This window comes from Hyaena hyaena, unplaced genomic scaffold (assembly GCF_003009895.1).
Source record: "Hyaena hyaena isolate Hyena2069 unplaced genomic scaffold, ASM300989v1 scaffold_115, whole genome shotgun sequence".
NCBI classification, from domain to species: domain Eukaryota; kingdom Metazoa; phylum Chordata; class Mammalia; order Carnivora; family Hyaenidae; genus Hyaena; species Hyaena hyaena.
In genome coordinates this window covers 2,667,282-2,675,505 of record NW_024080747.1, presented here as the reverse complement: position 1 = coordinate 2,675,505, position 8,224 = coordinate 2,667,282, and positions in this window count along the sequence as shown.

The following is an 8,224-nucleotide window of genomic DNA, read 5'->3' as shown; positions in this document are numbered from 1 at the left end:
GTAACTGGTGAGTATATATCACACTGCAGACTCAGGTGCACAGGAAGGGAAACCAGGCCATGGTGGCCTTGACCACTTGATGCTGGCATCGGCTGACCTGTCCATCATCCCACTGCCCATCTAGTCTGCAGATCAGGCCCGGGGCAGGCACATCAGTGGCAGCTGAGCCTCCTCCCCAACTGTGAAGCTTTTTGTTCCAACTCTTTCAATACCACAATGCCCCTCTAAAAGGCTTGGAAAAATACTTGGCTGGGCTCCCAAACCCTGCTGGCACAAGAAGAATTCTCTCGGGCTATCTCAGACCACTTGTGCTTAGACACACCACAGGCAGTTCCTACCACACCACGCCATATTGGATGAAGGGGTCCTTGAGGTCTTGCTGCCTCTCAGGACTTTACTTGAACTGGGGTTCAGACTATACCCCCCCCCAACCACTGCTCTAATTAGGGTTTCTACTCTTCTTCTCTTTCCTGGTTTTTGGCCTCAGACATCAGCCAGGGAGCAGAGCCCAATCCCTGGGAATCACAACAATATCTAACCCTTTGATATCCCCCGCCACCCCCACTTCTAGTCTGGTAAACTGGAATATTATCTCCAGAGACAGGAAGCAGTGGCTCTGACTGACTTTACAGCTAACCCTTGTGAAGCTCGGAAACTAAGTATTGACTTCTTTGTTCTGTGTTCTGCTGTAATAACAGGCCAAATTGGAAGTAATGGCTGCCCCTGCCCTAGTCAGGTAGGAAGGTGGTGAGGAGAGAAGGGGGAGGGAAGAAAGGCTGCTTCCTCCGATAACTAGGAGGTAGAAGCACATGCAGAGTCTTAATATCAAACTTAAAAAGACGAGAAAAAGGACAAATTTGTAAGTGATTTTGTCAAGGGGAAGCCTTTAACTTATGTGGAATTCTTGAAGTTACAGGAGTTGTGAAGAGAAAATAACTTCACCTGAAAAGGCAGAGGATCAAGGGAAAAGCAGAGAAGAGTGCTAGTTAATAAACCAGCTTTTCACAAGGCTTGTGTAATTTGATTTATTGTATTTTTTCTAGGTACAATTTAAATTTTAGATTTTAAATGCTATGAGGAATGAAAATGGGCTGGGCAAAAAGGAATTCAGTCCCATTTTTACAAGTTCTCTTCTGGTCACAAAGTGGTTGCAAAACTTTTACCTCAGGAGGAGCACCTGGCTGGGCCAGTCAGTGGAGCGTGTGACTCTTGATCTTGGGGTTGTAGTTTCACACCCTGTTCTGGGTGTAGAAATTACCTTAAAAAAAATAAAATCTTTTTTTTAGTCCTGAAAAAAGTGAAAAAAAGAGGTAGAATGTGTTCTCATCATCTTCTCCCCTTCTTATTGAAGACTTTCAACCCTAACTCTCAGATGCTGCCAAGTATTATGATAAATTGTTTTTTTTAAATTTTTTATGTTTATTTTTGAGAGAGACAGAATAAGAGCAGGGGAGGGGCAGAGAGGGAGACATAGAATTCAAAGCAGGCTCCAGTCAGCACAGAGCCAGATGGAGGGCTCAAACCCACGAACTGTGAGATCATGTCCTGAGCCGAAGTCAGACGCTTAACTGACTGAGCCACCCAGGTGCCCCTGTTTTTCTTAATTTTATATATTTTCATTGTTACTGAAGTAATGCTTGTGTTTTGCTAGACAACTGTATTTTTCAAAGCACAATATGAATTTTATTCTATACAATAACAAGGAAAGAATCCAGGCACCAGACCAAAAGGGCATTATAATCTCCTGCCATAAGAAAATAATCCACTTATTCCATGGAGAATAAGATGCCATGACCCATAAGGAGAACGATATGAAACTGATAACCTGAGCATGCGTCCCCCAGGGCCACAGGCTGACCGTAACTGATCCTGGGCACTCAGGAAGTAGGCTGCCAGCTACCGATACCAGGAGAGCAGCAAACCAATATAGAGATATCCATACTCATACAATCTATTTTGGCATTTGAAAGCTTATTTACTCCATCTCTTAAAGTATCTTTTACATAAAGTAATGCATGTCAAAATTTCTTCTTACAAATTATTTCTTCACAATAATAGCCACATCTAATTTTATTGTCCTTTTCCCCTTCTGGTTATGGCTTAGTACTACTGGTAATGTCAGACTTTGTGCTTGACTTACATTTGAACCTGATTTAGCAGCTTTCCTGGAAGTCTCTGATGTGTTTCCTAGTGGATGTGAGCACATCAGGGTACTTACAATGACAGGTAATAGGAATCCCAAACTAAAGGGGCTTCATTACTTCCTGTAACTAACGGTCTAGATAAAGAACAAATTGCTTGAGAGATCCAATTTGGGAATTTTGCTCCAATTTTCTGCAGTGCTCAATTTCACGCTTCTGTATGTGCTCGTATTTTTTTTTCCTTAGCTCAATCGCCACATAATTGGTTTTTTTTTTTTAATGTTTACTTATTTTTGAGAGAAAGAGAGAGAGACAGATTGGAAGGCATGAGGGACACAGAGAGAGGGAGACACAGCATCGGAAACAGGCTCCAGGCTCTGAGCTGTGAGCACAGAGCCTGAGGCAGGGCTTAAACTCACAAGGCATGAGATCATGACCTGAGCCAAAGTCAGACACGTAACTGAGTGAGCCACCTGGGCACCCTGTTAATCACTACATTAAGTGTAACACAGCTGTCTTCAACAGTTAGGGCAACTCGCTTCCTCATTCACCTCTGGCTGGAGAGTCTGCCTTTCCATTGTTCTTTGTTGAAAGTAAGGAAGGACTTTTCCCAGGAACCCCCAGGAAACTTACCGAGGTGCCTCATTAATGAGAATATAAAGCTCATTTCCATTTTTAACAAGCTATCATTGAAGGGAATATCAAGAGCAACTTGTTCTACACCATAAGCTTTGGTCAATTACACAAACCTTACAATTGATAGAAGGAGAAAATCATCATCATCATCATCAATACCATCATCATCACTATTATCACCATTTCAGATAGGTTAAGGAAATTAAACATACTGGCCTTCATTTATGGACTATTTTTTTCTATTAGAGAGACACCCCCCCCCCCGACTCTGCATCTTGTCAGTAATACCTCAGTGACCTATTCCCTCAGCCTGGAGCTTCAAGTAGTCAGTCTTTTTCTAGACTTCTATGTCCAACCCCTGCCTTTCCATGTTCCTCCTACAAGCCTTCTCAATCAAGCACACTTCCTCTCCCTTAGTTCTGCTAAATAAAGGTGAATGAATATTCTGTATGGTTTTCATTCCTGTATTAACTTGCTGATTAATGGACACTTAGATAGCTTTGTGATGAATAATAAGAAGGAATGTTATTTGTTACTTATAATCATTGTTGTCATGTTTGGATTAGTAAGATTTGGGAATCCACCCCTTCAGAAATGTAACCTTGTACTAAAATCAAGATTCCATGGGAAAATGACTGTATTTTTATCATTTCCATTGCCATAAAATTCATTTATTATTCGAATAAGTATATGGCTCTTAATTTAAATAACAGTTTTTTCCAAATTAATGTGTCCATTCATTCATTCATTCAATAGGAGTGATATTGCACAACCTAAATCCTGTACGTAGGAAAGAGCCATCTCTATTTTTGCAAAATGAAAATTACACACAGTTGTGTGTATTCAGTAGGTAGACGTGCAACAAGCATTTTTTTTTTTTAATTACTGAGTGTACCCAGGGCCTTCACCTTTGTTGTCCATTTCATCTTCACAACATTTTTGTAGGATTTATACTTAGAGTTATAGATTTATAACTCCTATTTAGCAGGTGAGGCAAATAAGGGTTAGAGAAGTGACTTACCAAATGTAACCCAGCTAGGTAAACGCTGAGGCTATGAGAGAAGAGAACACAGTAACCCTGACTCTAACTGCACTTTACTCCGGAGTTCATTTTTTTTTAAAAAATATTTACTTATTTATTTTGTGTGTGTGAGAGAGAGCTTGAGCAGGGGAGAAGCAGAGAAAAAAGTAGACAGAAAATCCCAAGCATGCTCCATGCTACCAGCGTGGGGCTCTAGCCCACAAACTGTTAGTTCATGACCTGGGCCAAAATGAAGAGTCAGACACTTAACCTACTGAACCACCAAGGCTCCTCCTACTCCTGAATTTAAATAGAAAGTCATAATGCTGGACACCAGACACGGCAATGTCAAGGTGGCAATGCACTTAATTTCCAGGAATCATATATTAAAATAATATTTTGGTATGCATTAAGCTTCTACATCTGCAGTGTGGGCCAGTAGATATATGCCACTGTTTGGGAAGTTTTTTAAGAAATAAAAATCACTGCGGATTAATAATAAGAAAGATCATCATTCACTATTGCATAGAGTTTACAGAATGTGTTAATCTGGTATCTCTTACACAAAGACAATAATTTTCTAAAATTGCCCAATATTTTACATTCCAACCATAGACACAAGTCTTTATATCTCTGGGTGTTTACTGACCTTGACAGTTTTGAGGAGTGCTAGTCAGGTATGTTGGAAAGTGTTCTCATTTGGCATTTTTCTGATGCTTTTTCTCAGGATAAGACTGGGGTTATCTCTGGGTTATTGCTCACAGTCTTTTTTTAGCCCAGTGTGAATGACTAAAGTCTAAGAAAAACATATGAGAAATCTGTATTATTGCTTTGTTTTTTTAATATATGGAACTTCTCCTATTTCCCAGAAAAAAAATTCTTTTTACTACAAAATCCTACTGATCTAAATGTCTTTTCATGTTTTCATAGCAGACACATTGTAATAGTTACAGATAATGTTTTCTTCTTGGGTTTAAATAGAGTGTGAAGGTAACTAAATAGCAAGATCAGGTATTTTGATGCAGATCAAAAACAATCGACCATTTATAGACTTCCTTTTTATTTTTATGTACTTTTTAAAAATTTTTTAAAAAGTTTATTTTGAGAGATGGAGAGAGTGTGAACAGGGGCAGGGCAGAGAGGGAGAGAATCCCAAGCAGGCTTCCCACTGTCAGAGCAGAGCTGGAAGCAGGACTCAAATCCCGGAGCCGTGAAATCATGACCTGAACATAAACTAAGAGTTGGACACTTAAGTGACTAAGCCACCCCGGAGTCCCTAGACTTCCTTTTTATTTCATTATTATTTTTTAAACTTTTTAATGTTTTATTTATATGTGAGAGCAAGAGAGACAAAGCATGAGTACGGGAGGGGCAGAGAGGGAGACACAGAATCCAAACCAGGCTCCAGGCTCCTAGCTGTCAGCACACAGCCCCACCTGGGGCTCAAACTCACAGACCCTGAGTCATGATAGTTTGGCTTGCTTCTCAGTCACCAAAATATTTGACTAGTACAGGATGTACAGTAGTAGATTTGACCATTCTCTTTGATATAAACCAATTAGGTCATATTTTTCCCTTCTTGGTTTTCTTGGCAACATCAAGAAAGAATTACCTTTTAGTTTGTCAAATTCAGTTTGACAGAAATTTGTGCATTAAGTTATTCCCTTTTTGGCATAAGCTTTCACATATTATCTTCAATATTTTTATTTCATTTGCATGAGAATATAATACCTGGTCTCAATACTGCAACTCTTAATACATAGAGAATTTGCTTTAATTTTCCTTTATGTCATTGACAGTTTACAAAACATGTCTGTAGAAAATGGCATTTTTTGGCTCAGATGTTGACTTACAGAAAATAGTACGTTCAAGAAATAGCACAGAGAAGAGCCATCATAAAAAAAAAAATCACAATGACTTATCTAACTCCATTCCCAAATGTGGCAGCAGAATGTCAGCATAAGTCCGTCATTGGCCCATCTATTACTGGTACGGGTCCTTTCTTCCCATCCATCATGCACGTGGAAGCCAAAGTAATCCCTTGGCTGCTCTTTCTATTCCAGCCCTAATTCATAAACAAGTAGAAAGAGGTAAAATATCTGCCCATTCTAAGAGAGTTTTTTCTTCCATATCTGGAATTAAAAGTTAAAATATTTAATTTCAGTTTGAATCACAATCTAATTTACTTTTTCAAAGGTAAGACGGCAGCACTTAATTTCAGGTAATTTCAGCTTCAATCATTTCCTTCAACTTTGGGTCTACGTCCTGAGCGTGTGCCGTGGACGCTTGGAGAGGAGGGTGGCATTGAGTTAAGTGCCATGCAATTGTCTCTCAAAAAGTCATTGTTTTATTTGACTCTCAAAGATCCGTGCTGTTGGTCACTCAGATGCCCCAGCCCTCTAGCAACCCAGTGTCCTTCTCCCTAATCTCCTGCTAAAATGGAAGTCATGGGAACCATTCTATTTCTGAAATAGCCTCATCTCTGTGTCCCTAAGATCAGCGACTTTGCACTCCAGGAAGAAGCCTCTCTTTTCTAGATACTCTTAAGGACTTTATTTTTCTGAAATTATAATCAGAAACCTCCTTTCCCCCTGCTTTTATCCTAGTAAAGTTGGATCTTGGTAGGAGGTCCATTTCTCATATTTTCCTATTTTTTTTGCAAGTGTTTGTTCTTAATATATATGTGGGCAACTTCCTTCCCCAAGTTTCTAGATGTTTTGTCTTACTTCCCAACTCTTTAAAAACTTAAATCTTTCGTGTCTTGTTTTAAAAGTGTTTTGAATGTCATGCGGTCTTATTTTCTTTTTTTTACCTTATGAGTTATTTTGTGCACTGATGGACATTTTTTACAATTAAAGGAAAAGCAGAGAAACTCACTATCTCAATTTCTTACAGTTAATTAACCTAATTACACAGAGGGCCCATTTTGGTCTTTATATGTGTTTTCAATGTGGCTGGAGTTTCTTTTGCCTTTGAAGCAGTTTTCAGTTGCACAAGCCTGAGGCTTTGTTTCTCCCATCCATCTATTGTTTCTTTGATAATCTGATCCCAGGTGTTTTCTATTTTCCAGTAATTTCTGACAATGTTTTATCTACAGAAGACAGACTCTTTTGTTCCTCCCCCCCCCCATCTTTTAGTGGATTATTGTCTGCATAGTATTTTGTCTTTTACTATAATGGATTTGACAGGAAAGGTGTGGGTAAGGGAGGGAGATGCGTATGCCAAATTCACCATCATGATCTAATCTATGAAGATTTTAAAGAGTTAGGAATTAGCAGAAAAATGTTCATTCAGATTTACTGCAGTAAAGAGCACCCGTAAATTAAAAATATGTGCATAAAGGCAAAGCAGTTTTTTAATGGGAAAGGTAAGGAACATCAATCACCAATGTAAAAATTCAGTGCCAATTTATTCATTCACTTAATAGTTTTTTAACAAAGGACATTTATCCATTCTCACTTAGTGGGAAAATACACTTATTTAATTCATCCTATTTATCACTTAAAAACGTTTTTCCCTTTAAAAATTTTTGAGCTTTGCAAAATTGATTATATTGCCTCTTTTTTTCCCTTAAAGTTTGACCTCTTATTTCTGTTACTTACGGTTAACCTTTACATTTAAAACATATTTCAACTCCATAACCTTTGTTTTCTTAACAGTGACGAAAAGGAACTACAGGATCTGCAAATTCTCTTCCAACCAAAATAAGCGTTTTAGCAGAGGAGGCAACATGAGGCAAAGCCAGCTTTCCTCTGGGTTGTGCAGGGAGCTGGGTTTAGGAGCGAAGGAGTTTCCTGCTGTCTCAGGCTAGCTCCACAACCCCCTCCTGTGGGAGAAAGCTCACTTTGCTGAGAGTCCTTCATGCAGTTCTAGCTTGAAGCAAATCTTGGAGCTCGGTGCTTCCAGGCCAAACGAAGTCCAAGGGTGTGTATTACACTGACCTTGCAATACATTTCTCAGTTAACTACTCACAAGCCTGCTCACACGCAAAGCCTTTTCTGCCTCTGATCTTGGGGTTAATACCTGCATTCGATTATAGTCCATTCTTTCTCTGTATCATTCATTAGTGGTTTCTGGAGCTCTGTTGGATTTTTATCATTAAGTTAATCCCATTTACGTATCTTCCAAAAGTTCCTAAATGCTTTGAGCTTCCCAGTTTTCTTGCTTTGCTGTCTCACACTCCTGTGTTTCTTCTATCATTTGAATGAATGTGAGTTCAAGATAAGGGTGATAGGAATGCATATATTTGGTCAGTCAGCTTCCCCTTCTGGACGTTTACAATTAAAAGCATCAGAAACAAAACACCTCACAGCACATATTAATGAAGATGATTTTATTGAGTTACAGGACAGCATACATAAAAACCAAATACGTGAGTATAAATTAACCAATTTTTCAAAACTAGAAATTTTAAATATTTAAAAGT